General features: G+C 42.9%; 17 non-coding genes across 17 annotated transcripts; all 17 read left to right on the top strand.

Moving 5' to 3' along the window:
- The first annotated feature begins 502 nt into the window (after window positions 1-502).
- TRNAL-CAG (transfer RNA leucine (anticodon CAG)) lies at window positions 503-585 on the top strand. The gene has a single exon. It is a non-coding gene; the product is annotated as a tRNA-Leu (tRNA).
- Window positions 586-1882: 1297 nt separating this feature from the next.
- On the top strand, window positions 1883-1965 carry TRNAL-UAG (transfer RNA leucine (anticodon UAG)). The gene has a single exon. It is a non-coding gene; the product is annotated as a tRNA-Leu (tRNA).
- Window positions 1966-2597: 632 nt separating this feature from the next.
- Window positions 2598-2680, top strand: TRNAL-CAG (transfer RNA leucine (anticodon CAG)). The gene has a single exon. It is a non-coding gene; the product is annotated as a tRNA-Leu (tRNA).
- A 189-nt stretch (window positions 2681-2869) lies between these two features.
- Window positions 2870-2952, top strand: TRNAL-AAG (transfer RNA leucine (anticodon AAG)). The gene has a single exon. It is a non-coding gene; the product is annotated as a tRNA-Leu (tRNA).
- A 1025-nt stretch (window positions 2953-3977) lies between these two features.
- TRNAL-UAG (transfer RNA leucine (anticodon UAG)) lies at window positions 3978-4060 on the top strand. Its single transcript has one exon. It is a non-coding gene; the product is annotated as a tRNA-Leu (tRNA).
- A 632-nt stretch (window positions 4061-4692) lies between these two features.
- On the top strand, window positions 4693-4775 carry TRNAL-CAG (transfer RNA leucine (anticodon CAG)). Its single transcript has one exon. It is a non-coding gene; the product is annotated as a tRNA-Leu (tRNA).
- A 189-nt stretch (window positions 4776-4964) lies between these two features.
- On the top strand, window positions 4965-5047 carry TRNAL-AAG (transfer RNA leucine (anticodon AAG)). The gene has a single exon. It is a non-coding gene; the product is annotated as a tRNA-Leu (tRNA).
- A 1026-nt stretch (window positions 5048-6073) lies between these two features.
- On the top strand, window positions 6074-6156 carry TRNAL-UAG (transfer RNA leucine (anticodon UAG)). Its single transcript has one exon. It is a non-coding gene; the product is annotated as a tRNA-Leu (tRNA).
- Window positions 6157-6788: 632 nt separating this feature from the next.
- Window positions 6789-6871, top strand: TRNAL-CAG (transfer RNA leucine (anticodon CAG)). The gene has a single exon. It is a non-coding gene; the product is annotated as a tRNA-Leu (tRNA).
- A 189-nt stretch (window positions 6872-7060) lies between these two features.
- Window positions 7061-7143, top strand: TRNAL-AAG (transfer RNA leucine (anticodon AAG)). Its single transcript has one exon. It is a non-coding gene; the product is annotated as a tRNA-Leu (tRNA).
- A 1026-nt stretch (window positions 7144-8169) lies between these two features.
- Window positions 8170-8252, top strand: TRNAL-UAG (transfer RNA leucine (anticodon UAG)). Its single transcript has one exon. It is a non-coding gene; the product is annotated as a tRNA-Leu (tRNA).
- A 632-nt stretch (window positions 8253-8884) lies between these two features.
- Window positions 8885-8967, top strand: TRNAL-CAG (transfer RNA leucine (anticodon CAG)). The gene has a single exon. It is a non-coding gene; the product is annotated as a tRNA-Leu (tRNA).
- A 189-nt stretch (window positions 8968-9156) lies between these two features.
- TRNAL-AAG (transfer RNA leucine (anticodon AAG)) lies at window positions 9157-9239 on the top strand. The gene has a single exon. It is a non-coding gene; the product is annotated as a tRNA-Leu (tRNA).
- Window positions 9240-10265: 1026 nt separating this feature from the next.
- TRNAL-UAG (transfer RNA leucine (anticodon UAG)) lies at window positions 10266-10348 on the top strand. Its single transcript has one exon. It is a non-coding gene; the product is annotated as a tRNA-Leu (tRNA).
- A 904-nt stretch (window positions 10349-11252) lies between these two features.
- On the top strand, window positions 11253-11335 carry TRNAL-AAG (transfer RNA leucine (anticodon AAG)). The gene has a single exon. It is a non-coding gene; the product is annotated as a tRNA-Leu (tRNA).
- A 1026-nt stretch (window positions 11336-12361) lies between these two features.
- TRNAL-UAG (transfer RNA leucine (anticodon UAG)) lies at window positions 12362-12444 on the top strand. The gene has a single exon. It is a non-coding gene; the product is annotated as a tRNA-Leu (tRNA).
- Window positions 12445-13076: 632 nt separating this feature from the next.
- Window positions 13077-13159, top strand: TRNAL-CAG (transfer RNA leucine (anticodon CAG)). Its single transcript has one exon. It is a non-coding gene; the product is annotated as a tRNA-Leu (tRNA).
- The last annotated feature ends 1061 nt before the right edge of the window (window positions 13160-14220 follow it).

Consider the following 14220-nt stretch of genomic DNA (forward strand, 5'->3'; position numbering starts at 1 on the left):
GTACAAAGTCTTGCTGATAAAGTGCAATCCTTACCAAATGAGCTTATGACCCATGTAAGAGCTCATCTAGAAGAGTCATTCTCGTGTATTCCCTGGCCAGACAGGCCATACAAATTTGGAAGAATGCCAAGCACCTGGTAGACAGCTGGACTCCAGCACACTTACAGCAATTTCCTCAGGGCAGTGATCAGGGGCTGCTTAGATTTGCGAATTCCACCCTATGTTGTGACATTGAGATCCCTTGTTGAATTTGCTTTAGTCAGCCAAGATGTGGCTATTGACTCAATTTCAAAGCAGCTTTGGGCCGTTCAAGTGGCTGGTGAATAGCACTTTCTCTTTGTACTCATTAAAGGTCTAAAGAGTTCTTCATAGGTACTGCTCTGTATGGATTGTTCAAAGATCTGTTGGAAATGCTTATAATGGGATAAATAAATTGAGGGCATGCCTTTTCGGTACCCCACTTGCATGGCTGTCTGGCTTGTGGAAGGTGCTGCAAATGCAAGTCAGGATGGCCGAGTGGTCTAAGGCGCTGCGTTCAGGTCGCAGTCTCTTCTGGAGGCGTGGGTTCAAATCCCACTTCTGACAAACCTGTGTTTAATCTTCTTTTTTCTTGAGGGAGAAAATCAGATCATTTCCCTCACATGGGCTTATATGGTTGTCTTTTTGGAAAAGTGCAGTGAATTTTTTTCTTGCTATAGCCACTCATGGCCTAAGGTGTGTGTTTTTTTTGTTCACACTATCTTTCTCACTATGTAGATGAACAAGCAACATGTGGTCAGGATGGCCGAGTGGTCTAAGCGCTGCGTTAAGGCCGCAGTCTCTCCTGGAGGCGTGAGTTCGAATCCCACTTCTGACAAAACTATAGGTCCATTTTGTCTCTGCGTTCCTTCAGAATCTCAGCTAAAAATTGGCAGTGCATATAATATCTGAATAAGTACCAAACTTCAGTTTCAACTGCAAATGAATTTGCCCAATTCTGTCTTCAAGCTTGTATAATATTCTTCTAGCACTAGTGGTGTTTTATGTGTTTTTTGGGGGGTGCCTAAAAAATCCCTTTTATTGAAGAAATGGCTTACATTCAGTCTTGTGATATTTTTGGTTTCCAATAAGTAGATTTTTAATTTTATGTAACCTTATTTTCTAATGATCCATTCAAGAGATGTTTCCACTATGAAATGAAGAGCAAGGGGAAAGAGCACAAATGATAGAGCCAGTGAGTGAGATGGGGTGTTGAGGAAGGAGAGAATGAAACAAAGACAGAGTGAGTGAACGGCAGGTAGGCATAGAAGAGGAGACTAGAAGTGAAGGTGACTTGCTTTTCCCTGCTCTTGACCTCCCACCCATCTCAAACCAATCACAAACATACCTTCTATGTAACGTTGGTATGCAGAACTTCACTCCTCAGCCAGTGAGGGTGAGTCCCAAGCCAGGGGCTAGAGAGCAAAAGAATGGATGTGCTCAGACGTTCCTTGCTAGGGACAGTTGATCTGAAACAAGGCCTGCTCTCTTGTTTCCAGCAAGGATCTAGAAATTCTGCATGAATCTGCAAGGCACATTGACAGCATAAATTTCCATAAACTGCCCCACCTTCTGCCTTCCTACTTCCTGAGCAGTAGTTGTTTGTGCATAAAGAGAGAAGTCGCAGGCAAGGTAATTTTGTGAGTAGGATACAGAACCCTAAATAGCTGGTGAGAGGTATAAGTTATTCTAAAAGCATAAAAACAGTACACCTGTGAAATGAAATGCTTTCATATGTGATCTTCTGTGTTTATTGTCCTGTGCAAAAAGTTGCACCTTGTGTTTGAAGGTTGAAATTATTTCAAGCTTGCATGGTCGCAGAAATTTCTGAGTGACTTTTATACATTTCTTAGGACTCTTCACTGTCAGGATGGCCGAGTGGTCTAAGGCGCTGTGTTTAGGCCGCAGTCTCCTCTGGAGGCGTGGGTTCGAATCCCACTTCTGACATGACTTTTGGAGATATAATCTTCTTCATCTGGATAACATCTGATGGAAGTTGCATCTGTTCGTCTTCACCTGGGACGTTATTCCGTCCTCGTCTAGTCAAGAGAGCTTTGGTTTCTCATATATTTCTGTTGTACAAAGTCTTGCTGATAAAGTGCAATCCTTACCAAATGAGCTTAGGACCCATGTAAGAGCTCATCTAGAAGAGTCATGCTCTTGTATTCCCTGGCCAGACAGGCCATGCAAATTTGGAAGAATGCCAAGCACCTGGTAGACAGCTGTACTCCAGCACACTTACAGCAATGTCCTCAGGGCTGTGATCAGGGGCTGCTTAGATTTGCGTATTCCACCCTATGTTGTGACATTGAGCTCCCTTGTTGAATTTGCTTTAGTCAGCCAAGATGTGGCTGTTGACTCAATTCCAAAGCAGCTTTGGGCCGTTCAAGTGACTGGTGAATAGCACTTTCTCTTTGTACGCTTTAAAGGTCTAAAGAGTTCTTCATAGGTACTGCTCTGTATGGATTGTTCAAAGATCTGTTGGGAATGCTTATAATGGGATAAATAAATTGAGGGCATGCCTTTTCGGTACCAAACTTGCATGGCTGTCTGGCTTGTGGAAGGTGCTGAAAATGCAAGTCAGGATGGCCGAGTGGTCTAAGGCGCTGCGTTCAGGTCGCAGTCTCTTCTGGAGGCGTGGGTTCAAATCCCACTTCTGACAAACCTGTGTTTAATCTTCTTTTTTCTTGAGGGAGAAAATCAGATCATTTCCCTCACATGGGCTTATATGGTTGTCTTTTTGGAAAAGTGCAGTGAGTTTTTTTCTTGCTATAGCCACTCATGGCCTAAGATGTGTGTTTTTTTTGTTCACACTATCTTTCTCACTATGTAGATGAACAAGCAACTTGTGGTCAGGATGGCCGAGTGGTCTAAGGCACTGCATTAAGGCCGCAGTCTCTACTGGAGGCGTGGGTTCGAATCCCACTTCTGACAAAACTTTAACTCCATTTTGTCTCTGCGTTCCTTCAGAATCTCAGCTAAAAATTGGCAGTGCATATAATATCTGAATAAGTACCAAACTTCAGTTTCAACTGCAAATGAATTTGCCCAATTCTGTCTTCAAGCTCGTATAATATTCTTCTAGCACTAGTGGTGTTTTATGTGTTTTTTGGGGGGTGCCTAAAAATCCCTTTTATTGAAGAAATGGCTTACATTCAGTCTTGTGATATTTTTGGTTTCCAATAAGTAGATTTTTAATTTTATGTAACCTTATTTTCTAATGATCCATTCAAGAGATGTTTCCACTATGAAATGAAGAGCAAGGGGAAAGAGCACAAATGATAGAGCCAGTGAGTGAGATGGGGTGTTGAGGAAGGAGAGAATGAAACAAAGACAGAGTGAGTGAACGGCAGGTAGGCATAGAAGAGGAGACTAGAAGTGAAGGTGACTTGCTTTTCCCTGCTCTTGACCTCCCACCCATCTCAAACCAATCACAAACATACCTTCTATGTAACGTTGGTATGCAGAACTTCACTCCTCAGCCAGTGAGGGTGAGTCCCAAGCCAGGGGCTAGAGAGCAAAAGAATGGATGTGCTCAGACGTTCCTTGCTAGGGACAGTTGATCTGAAACAAGGCCTGCTCTCTTGTTTCCAGCAAGGATCTAGAAATTCTGCATGAATCTGCAAGGCACATTGACAGCATAAATTTCCATAAACTGCCCCACCTTCTGCCTTCCTACTTCCTGAGCAGTAGTTGTTTGTGCATAAAGAGAGAGGTCGCAGGCAAGGTAATTTTGTGAGTAGGATACAGAACCCTAAATAGCTGGTGAGAGGTATAAGTTATTCTAAAAGCATAAAAACAGTACACCTGTGAAATGAAATGCTTTCATATGTGATCTTCTGTGTTTATTGTCCTGTGCAAAAAGTTGCACCTTGTGTTTGAAGGTTGAAATTATTTCAAGCTTGCATGGTCGAAGAAATTTCTGAGTGACTTTTATACATTTCTTAGGACTCTTCACTGTCAGGATGGCCGAGTGGTCTAAGGCGCTGTGTTTAGGCCGCAGTCTCCTCTGGAGGCGTGGGTTCGAATCCCACTTCTGACATGACTTTTGGAGATATAATCTTCTTCATCTGGATAACATCTGATGGAAGTTGCATCTGTTCGTCTTCACCTGGGACGTTATTCCGTCCTCGTCTAGTCAAGAGAGCTTTGGTTTCTCATATATTTCTGTTGTACAAAGTCTTGCTGATAAAGTGCAATCCTTACCAAATGAGCTTAGGACCCATGTAAGAGCTCATCTAGAAGAGTCATGCTCTTGTATTCCCTGGCCAGACAGGCCATGCAAATTTGGAAGAATGCCAAGCACCTGGTAGACAGCTGTACTCCAGCACACTTACAGCAATGTCCTCAGGGCTGTGATCAGGGGCTGCTTAGATTTGCGTATTCCACCCTATGTTGTGACATTGAGCTCCCTTGTTGAATTTGCTTTAGTCAGCCAAGATGTGGCTGTTGACTCAATTCCAAAGCAGCTTTGGGCCGTTCAAGTGACTGGTGAATAGCACTTTCTCTTTGTACGCTTTAAAGGTCTAAAGAGTTCTTCATAGGTACTGCTCTGTATGGATTGTTCAAAGATCTGTTGGGAATGCTTATAATGGGATAAATAAATTGAGGGCATGCCTTTTCGGTACCAAACTTGCATGGCTGTCTGGCTTGTGGAAGGTGCTGAAAATGCAAGTCAGGATGGCCGAGTGGTCTAAGGCGCTGCGTTCAGGTCGCAGTCTCTTCTGGAGGCGTGGGTTCAAATCCCACTTCTGACAAACCTGTGTTTAATCTTCTTTTTTCTTGAGGGAGAAAATCAGATCATTTCCCTCACATGGGCTTATATGGTTGTCTTTTTGGAAAAGTGCAGTGAGTTTTTTTCTTGCTATAGCCACTCATGGCCTAAGATGTGTGTTTTTTTTGTTCACACTATCTTTCTCACTATGTAGATGAACAAGCAACTTGTGGTCAGGATGGCCGAGTGGTCTAAGGCACTGCATTAAGGCCGCAGTCTCTACTGGAGGCGTGGGTTCGAATCCCACTTCTGACAAAACTTTAACTCCATTTTGTCTCTGCGTTCCTTCAGAATCTCAGCTAAAAATTGGCAGTGCATATAATATCTGAATAAGTACCAAACTTCAGTTTCAACTGCAAATGAATTTGCCCAATTCTGTCTTCAAGCTCGTATAATATTCTTCTAGCACTAGTGGTGTTTTATGTGTTTTTTGGGGGGTGCCTAAAAAATCCCTTTTATTGAAGAAATGGCTTACATTCAGTCTTGTGATATTTTTGGTTTCCAATAAGTAGATTTTTAATTTTATGTAACCTCATTTTCTAATGATCCATTCAAGAGATGTTTCCACTATGAAATGAAGAGCAAGGGGAAAGAGCACAAATGATAGAGCCAGTGAGTGAGATGGGGTGTTGAGGAAGGAGAGAATGAAACAAAGACAGAGTGAGTGAACGGCAGGTAGGCATAGAAGAGGAGACTACAAGTGAAGGTGACTTGCTTTTCCCTGCTCTTGACCTCCCACCCATCTCAAACCAATCACAAACATACCTTCTATTCAACGTTGGTATGCAGAACTTCACTCCTCAGCCAGTGAGGGTGAGTCCCAAGCCAGGGGCTAGAGAGCAAAAGAATGGATGTGCTCAGACGTTCCTTGCTAGGGACAGTTGATCTGAAACAAGGCCTGCTCTCTTGTTTCCAGCAAGGAACTAGAAATTCTGCATGAATCTGCAAGGCACATTGACAGCATAAATTTGCATAAACTGCCCCACCTTCTGCCTTCCTACTTCCTGAGCAGTAGTTGTTTGTGTATAAAGAGAGAGGTCGCAGGCAAGGTAATTTTGTGAGTAGGATACAGAACCCTAAATAGCTGGTGAGAGGTATAAGTTATTCTAAAAGCATAAAAACAGTACACCTGTGAAATGAAATGCTTTCATATGTGATCTTCTGTGTTTATTGTCCTGTGCAAAAAGTTGCACCTTGTGTTTGAAGGTTGAAATTATTTCAAGCTTGCATGGACGCAGAAATTTCTGAGTGACTTTTATACATTTCTTAGGACTCTCCACTGTCAGGATGGCCGAGTGGTCTAAGGCGCTGTGTTTAGGCCGCAGTCTCCTCTGGAGGCGTGGGTTCGAATCCCACTTCTGACATGACTTTTGGAGATATAATCTTCTTCATCAGGATAACATCTGATGGAAGTTGCATCTGTTCGTCTTCACCAGGGACGTTATTCCGTCCTCGTCTAGTCAAGAGAGCTTGGGTTTCGAATATATTTCTGTTGTACAAAGTCTTGCTGATAAAGTGCAATCCTTACCAAATGAGCTTAGGACCCATGTAAGAGCTCATCTAGAAGAGTCATGCTCTTGTATTCCCTGGCCAGACAGGCCATGCAAATTTGGAAGAATGCCAAGCACCTGGTAGACAGCTGTACTCCAGCACACTTACAGCAATGTCCTCAGGGCTGTGATCAGGGGCTGCTTAGATTTGCGTATTCCACCCTATGTTGTGACATTGAGCTCCCTTGTTGAATTTGCTTTAGTCAGCCAAGATGTGGCTGTTGACTCAATTTCAAAGCAGCTTTGGGCCGTTCAAGTGGCTGGTGAATAGCACTTTCTCTTTGTACGCTTTAAAGGTCTAAAGAGTTCTTCATAGGTACTGCTCTGTATGGATTGTTCAAAGATCTGTTGGAAATGATTATAATGGGATAAATAAATTGAGGGCATGCCTTTTCGGTACCAAACTTGCATGGCTGTCTGGCTTGTGGAAGGTGCTGCAAATGCAAGTCAGGATGGTCAAGTGGTCTAAGACTCTGCGTTCAGGTCGCAGTCTCTTCTGGAGGCGTGGGTTCAAATCCCACTTCTGACAAACCTGTGCTTAATCTTCTTTTTTCTTGAGGGAGAAAATCAGATCATTTCCCTCACATGGGCTTATATGGTTGTCTTTTTGGAAAAGTGCAGTGAGTTTTTTTCTTGCTATAGCCACTTATGGCCTAAGATGTGTGTTTTTTTTGTTCACACTATCTTTCTCACTATGTAGATGGACAAGCAAAATGTGGTCAGGATGGCCGAGTGGTCTAAGGCGCTGCGTTAAGGCTGCAGTCTCTCCTGGAGGCGTGGGTTCGAATCCCACTTCTGACAAACCTTTAAGTCCATTTTGTCTCTGCGTTCCTTCAGAATCTCAGCTAAAAATTGGCAGTGCATATAATATCTGAATAAGTACCAAACTTCAGTTTCAACTGCAAATGAATTTGCCCAATTCTGTCTTCAAGCTCTTATAATATTCTTCTAGCACTAGTGGTGTTTTATGTGTTTTTTGGGGGGTGCCTGAAAAATCCCTTTTATTGAAGAAATGGCTTACATTCAGTCTTGTGATATTTTTGGTTTCCAATAAGTAGATTTTTAATTTTATGTAACCTCATTTTCTAATGATCCATTCAAGAGATGTTTCCACTATGAAATGAAGAGCAAGGGGAAAGAGCACAAATGATAGAGTGAGTGAGTGAGATGGGGTGTTGAGGAAGGAGAGAATGAAACAAAGACAGAGTGAGTGAACGGCAGGTAGGCATAGAAGAGGAGACTAGAAGTGAAAGTGACTTGCTTTTCCCTGCTCTTGACCTCCCACCCATCTCAAACCAATCACAAACATACCTTCTATGCAACGTTGGTATGCAGAACTTCACTCCTCAGCCAGTGAGTGTGAGTCCCAAGCCAGGGGCTAGAGAGCAAAAGAATGGATGTGCTCAGACGTTCCTTGCTAGGGACAGTTGATCTGAAACAAGGCCTGCTCTCTTGTTTCCAGCAAGGATCTAGAAATTCTGCATGAATGTGCAAGGCACATTGACAGCATAAATTTGCATAAACTGCCCCACTTTCTGCCTTCCTACTTCCTGAGCAGTCGTTGTTTGTGTATAGAGAGAAAGGTCGCAGGCAAGGTAATTTTGTGAGTAGGATACAGAACCCTAAATAGCTGGTGAGAGGTATAAGTTATTCTAAAAGCATAAAAACAGTACACCTGTGAAATGAAATGCTTTCATATGTGATCTTCTGTGTTTATTGTCCTGTGCAAAAAGATGCACCTTGTGTTTGAAGGTTGAAATTATTTTAAACTTGCATGGACGCAGAAATTTCTGAGTGACTTTTATACATTTCTTAGGACTCTTCACTGTCAGGATGGCCGAGTGGTCTAAGGCGCTGTGTTTAGGCCACAGTCTCCTCTGGAGACGTGGGTTCGAATCCCACTTCTGAAATGACTTTTGGAGATATAATCTTCTTCATCAGGATAACATCTGATGGAAGTTGCTTCTGTTTGTCTTCACCTGGGACGTTATTCTGTCCTCGTCTAGTCAAGAGAGCGTGGGTTTCTCATATATTTCTGTTGTACAAAGTCTTGCTGATAAAGTGCAATCCTTACCAAATGAGCTTATGACCCATGTAAGAGCTCATCTAGAAGAGTCATTCTCGTGTATTCCCTGGCCAGACAGGCCATACAAATTTGGAAGAATGCCAAGCACCTGGTAGACAGCTGGACTCCAGCACACTTACAGCAATTTCCTCAGGGCAGTGATCAGGGGCTGCTTAGATTTGCGAATTCCACCCTATGTTGTGACATTGAGATCCCTTGTTGAATTTGCTTTAGTCAGCCAAGATGTGGCTATTGACTCAATTTCAAAGCAGCTTTGGGCCGTTCAAGTGGCTGGTGAATAGCACTTTCTCTTTGTACTCATTAAAGGTCTAAAGAGTTCTTCATAGGTACTGCTCTGTATGGATTGTTCAAAGATCTGTTGGAAATGCTTATAATGGGATAAATAAATTGAGGGCATGCCTTTTCGGTACCCCACTTGCATGGCTGTCTGGCTTGTGGAAGGTACTGCAAATGCAAGTCAGGATGGCCGAGTGGTCTAAGGCGCTGCGTTCAGGTCGCAGTCTCTTCTGGAGGCGTGGGTTCAAATCCCACTTCTGACAAACCTGTGTTTAATCTTCTTTTTTCTTGAGGGAGAAAATCAGATCATTTCCCTCACATGGGCTTATATGGTTGTCTTTTTGGAAAAGTGCAGTGAATTTTTTTCTTGCTATAGCCACTCATGGCCTAAGATGTGTGTTTTTTTTGTTCACACTATCTTTCTCACTATGTAGATGAGGAAACAACATGTGGTCAGGATGGCCGAGTGGTCTAAGGCGCTGCGTTAAGGCCGCAGTCTCTCCTGGAGGCGTGAGTTCGAATCCCACTTCTGACAAAACTATAAGTCCATTTTGTCTCTGCGTTCCTTCAGAATCTCAGCTAAAAATTGGCAGTGCATATAATATCTGAATAAGTACCAAACTTCAGTTTCAACTGCAAATGAATTTGCCCAATTCTGTCTTCAAGCTTGTATAATATTCTTCTAGCACTAGTGGTGTTTTATGTGTTTTTTGGGGGGTGCCTAAAAAATCCCTTTTATTGAAGAAATGGCTTACATTCAGTCTTGTGATATTTTTGGTTTCCAATAAGTAGATTTTTAATTTTATGTAACCTTATTTTCTAATGATCCATTCAAGAGATGTTTCCACTATGAAATGAAGAGCAAGGGGAAAGAGCACAAATGATAGAGCCAGTGAGTGAGATGGGGTGTTGAGGAAGGAGAGAATGAAACAAAGACAGAGTGAGTGAACGGCAGGTAGGCATAGAAGAGGAGACTAGAAGTGAAGGTGACTTGCTTTTCCCTGCTCTTGACCTCCCACCCATCTCAAACCAATCACAAACATACCTTCTATGTAACGTTGGTATGCAGAACTTCACTCCTCAGCCAGTGAGGGTGAGTCCCAAGCCAGGGGCTAGAGAGCAAAAGAATGGATGTGCTCAGACGTTCCTTGCTAGGGACAGTTGATCTGAAACAAGGCCTGCTCTCTTGTTTCCAGCAAGGATCTAGAAATTCTGCATGAATCTGCAAGGCACATTGACAGCATAAATTTCCATAAACTGCCCCACCTTCTGCCTTCCTACTTCCTGAGCAGTAGTTGTTTGTGTATAAAGAGAGAGGTCGCAGGCAAGGTAATTTTGTGAGTAGGATACAGAACCCTAAATAGCTGGTGAGAGGTATAAGTTATTCTAAAAGCATAAAAACAGTACACCTGTGAAATGAAATGCTTTCATATGTGATCTTCTGTGTTTATTGTCCTGTGCAAAAAGTTGCACCTTGTGTTTGAAGGTTGAAATTATTTCAAGCTTGCATGGTCGCAGAAATTTCTGAGTGACTTTTATACATTTCTTAGGACTCTTCACTGTCAGGATGGCAGAGTGGTCTAAGGCGCTGTGTTTAGGCCGCAGTCTCCTCTGGAGGCGTGGGTTCGAATCCCACTTCTGACATGACTTTTGGAGATATAATCTTCTTCATCTGGATAACATCTGATGGAAGTTGCATCTGTTCGTCTTCACCTGGGACGTTATTCCGTCCTCGTCTAGTCAAGAGAGCTTTGGTTTCTCATATATTTCTGTTGTACAAAGTCTTGCTGATAAAGTGCAATCCTTACCAAATGAGCTTAGGACCCATGTAAGAGCTCATCTAGAAGAGTCATGCTCTTGTATTCCCTGGCCAGACAGGCCATGCAAATTTGGAAGAATGCCAAGCACCTGGTAGACAGCTGTACTCCAGCACACTTACAGCAATGTCCTCAGGGCTGTGATCAGGGGCTGCTTAGATTTGCGTATTCCACCCTATGTTGTGACATTGAGCTCCCTTGTTGAATTTGCTTTAGTCAGCCAAGATGTGGCTGTTGACTCAATTTCAAAGCAGCTTTGGGCCGTTCAAGTGGCTGGTGAATAGCACTTTCTCTTTGTACGCTTTAAAGGTCTAAAGAGTTCTTCATAGGTACTGCTCTGTATGGATTGTTCAAAGATCTGTTGGAAATGCTTATAATGGGATAAATAAATTGAGGGCATGCCTTTTCGGTACCAAACGTGCATGGCTGTCTGGCTTGTGGAAGGTGCTAAAAATGCAAGTCAGGATGGCCAAGTGGTCTAAGGCGCTGCGTTCAGGTCGCAGTCTCTTCTGGAGGCGTAGGTTCAAATCCCACTTCTGACAAACCTGTGTTTAATCTTCTTTTTTCTTGAGGGAGAAAATCAGATCATTTCCCTCACATGGGCTTATATGGTTGTCTTTTTGGAAAAGTGCAGTGAGTTTTTTTCTTGCTATAGCCACTCATGGCCTAAGATGTGTGTTTTTTTTGTTCACACTATCTTTCTCACTATGTAGATGAGCAAGCAACTTGTGGTCAGGATGGCCGAGTGGTCTAAGGCACTGCATTAAGGCCGCAGTCTCTCCTGGAGGCGTGGGTTCGAATCCCACTTCTGACAAAACTTTAAGTCCATTTTGTCTCTGCGTTCCTTCAGAATCTCAGCTAAAAATTGGCAGTGCATATAATATCTGAATAAGTACCAAACTTCAGTTTCAACTGCAAATGAATTTGCCCAATTCTGTCTTCAAGCTCGTATAATATTCTTCTAGCACTAGTGGTGTTTTATGTGTTTTTTGGGGGGTGCCTAAAAAATCCCTTTTATTGAAGAAATGGCTTACATTCAGTCTTGTGATATTTTTGGTTTCCAATAAGTAGATTTTTAATTTTATGTAACCTCATTTTCTAATGATCCATTCAAGAGATGTTTCCACTATGAAATGAAGAGCAAGGGGAAAGAGCACAAATGATAGAGCCAGTGAGTGAGATGGGGTGTTGAGGAAGGAGAGAATGAAACAAAGACAGAGTGAGTGAACGGCAGGTAGGCATAGAAGAGGAGACTAGAAGGGAAGGTGACTTGCTTTTCCCTGCTCTTGACCTCCCACCCATCTCAAACCAATCACAAACATACCTTCTATGTAACGTTGGTATGCAGAACTTCACTCCTCAGCCAGTGAGGGTGAGTCCCAAGCCAGGGGCTAGAGAGCAAAAGAATGGATGTGCTCAGACGTTCCTTGCTAGGGACAGTTGATCTGAAACAAGGCCTGCTCTCTTGTTTCCAGCAAGGATCTAGAAAATCTGCATGAATCTGCAAGGCACATTGACAGCATAAATTTGCATAAACTGCCCCACCTTCTGCCTTCCTACTTCCTGAGCAGTAGTTGTTTGTGTATAAAGAGAGAGGTCGCAGGCAAGGTAATTTTGTGAGTAGGATACAGAACCCTAAATAGCTGGTGAGAGGTATAAGTTATTCTAAAAGCATAAAAACAGTACACCTGTGAAATGAAATGCTTTCATATGTGATCTTCTGTGTTTATTGTCCTGTGCAAAAAGTTGCACCTTGTGTTTGAAGGTTGAAATTATTTCAAGCTTGCATGGTCGCAGAAATTTCTGAGTGACTTTTATACAATTCTTAGGACTCTTCACTGTCAGGATGGCCGAGTGGTCTAAGGCGCTGTGTTTAGGCCGCAGTCTCCTCTGGAGGCGTGGGTTCGAATCCCACTTCTGACATGACTTTTGGAGATAGAATCTTCTTCATCTGGATAACATCTGATGGAAGTTGCATCTGTTCGTCTTCACCTGGGACGTTATTCCGTCCTCGTCTAGTCAAGAGAGCTTTGGTTTCTCATATATTTCTGTTGTACAAAGTCTTGCTGATAAAGTGCAATCCTTACCAAATGAGCTCAGGACCCATGTAAGAGCTCATCTAGAAGAGTCATGCTCTTGTATTCCCTGGCCAGACAGGCCATGCAAATTTGGAAGAATGCCAAGCACCTGGTAGACAGCTGTACTCCAGCACACTTACAGCAATGTCCTCAGGGCTGTGATCAGGGGATGCTTAGATTTGCGTATTCCACCCTATGTTGTGACATTGAGCTCCCTTGTTGAATTTGCTTTAGTCAGCCAAGATGTGGCTGTTGACTCAATTTCAAAGCAGCTTTGGGCCGTTCAAGTGGCTGGTGAATAGCACTTTCTCTTTGTACGCTTTAAAGGTCTAAAGAGTTCTTCATAGGTACTGCTCTGTATGGATTGTTCAAAGATCTGTTGGAAATGCTTATAATGGGATAAATAAATTGAGGGCATGCCTTTTCGGTACCAAACTTGCATGGCTGTCTGGCTTGTGGAAGGTGCTGAAAATGCAAGTCAGGATGGCCGAGTGGTCTAAGGCGCTGCGTTCAGGTCGCAGTCTCTTCTGGAGGCGTGGGTTCAAATCCCACTTCTGACAAACCTGTGTTTAATCTTCTTTTTTCTTGAGGGAGAAAATCAGATCATTTCCCTCACATGGGCTTATATGGTTGTCTTTTTGGAAAAGTGCAGTGAGTTTTTTTCTTGCTATAGCCACTCATGGCCTAAGATGTGTGTTTTTTTTGTTCACACTATCTTTTTCACTATGTAGATGAACAAGCAACTTGTGGTCAGGATGGCCGAGTGGTCTAAGGCACTGCATTAAGGCCACAGTCTCTCCTGGAGGCGTGGGTTCGAATCCCACTTCTGACAAAACTTTAAGTCCATTTTGTCTCTGCGTTCCTTCAGAATCTCAGCTAAAAATTGGCAGTGCATATAATATCTGAATAAGTACCAAACTTCAGTTTCAACTGCAAATGAATTTGCCCAATTCTGTCTTCAAGCTCGTATAATATTCTTCTAGCACTAGTGGTGTTTTATGTGTTTTTTGGGGGGTGCCTAAAAAATCCCTTTTATTGAAGAAATGGCTTACATTCAGTCTTGTGATATTTTTGGTTTCCAATAAGTAGATTTTTAATTTTATGTAACCTCATTTTCTAATGATCCATTCAAGAGATGTTTCCACTATGAAATGAAGAGCAAGGGGAAAGAGCACAAATGATAGAGCCAGTGAGTGAGATGGGGTGTTGAGGAAGGAGAGAATGAAACAAAGACAGAGTGAGTGAACGTCAGGTAGGCATAGAAGAGGAGACTAGAAGGGAAGGTGACTTGCTTTTCCCTGCTCTTGACCTCCCACCCATCTCAAACCAATCACAAACATACCTTCTATTCAACGTTGGTATGCAGAACTTCACTCCTCAGCCAGTGAGGGTGAGTCCCAAGCCAGGGGCTAGAGAGCAAAAGAATGGATGTGCTCAGACGTTCCTTGCTAGGGACAGTTGATCTGAAACAAGGCCTGCTCTCTTGTTTCCAGCAAGGAACTAGAAATTCTGCATGAATCTGCAAGGCACATTGACAGCATAAATTTGCATAAACTGCCCCACCTTCTGCCTTCCTACTTCCTGAGCAGTAGTTGTTTGTGTATAAAGAGAGAGGTCGCAG

This window comes from Lissotriton helveticus, chromosome 8 (genome assembly GCF_964261635.1).
Source record: "Lissotriton helveticus chromosome 8, aLisHel1.1, whole genome shotgun sequence".
In the NCBI taxonomy this organism is placed as follows: domain Eukaryota; kingdom Metazoa; phylum Chordata; class Amphibia; order Caudata; family Salamandridae; genus Lissotriton; species Lissotriton helveticus.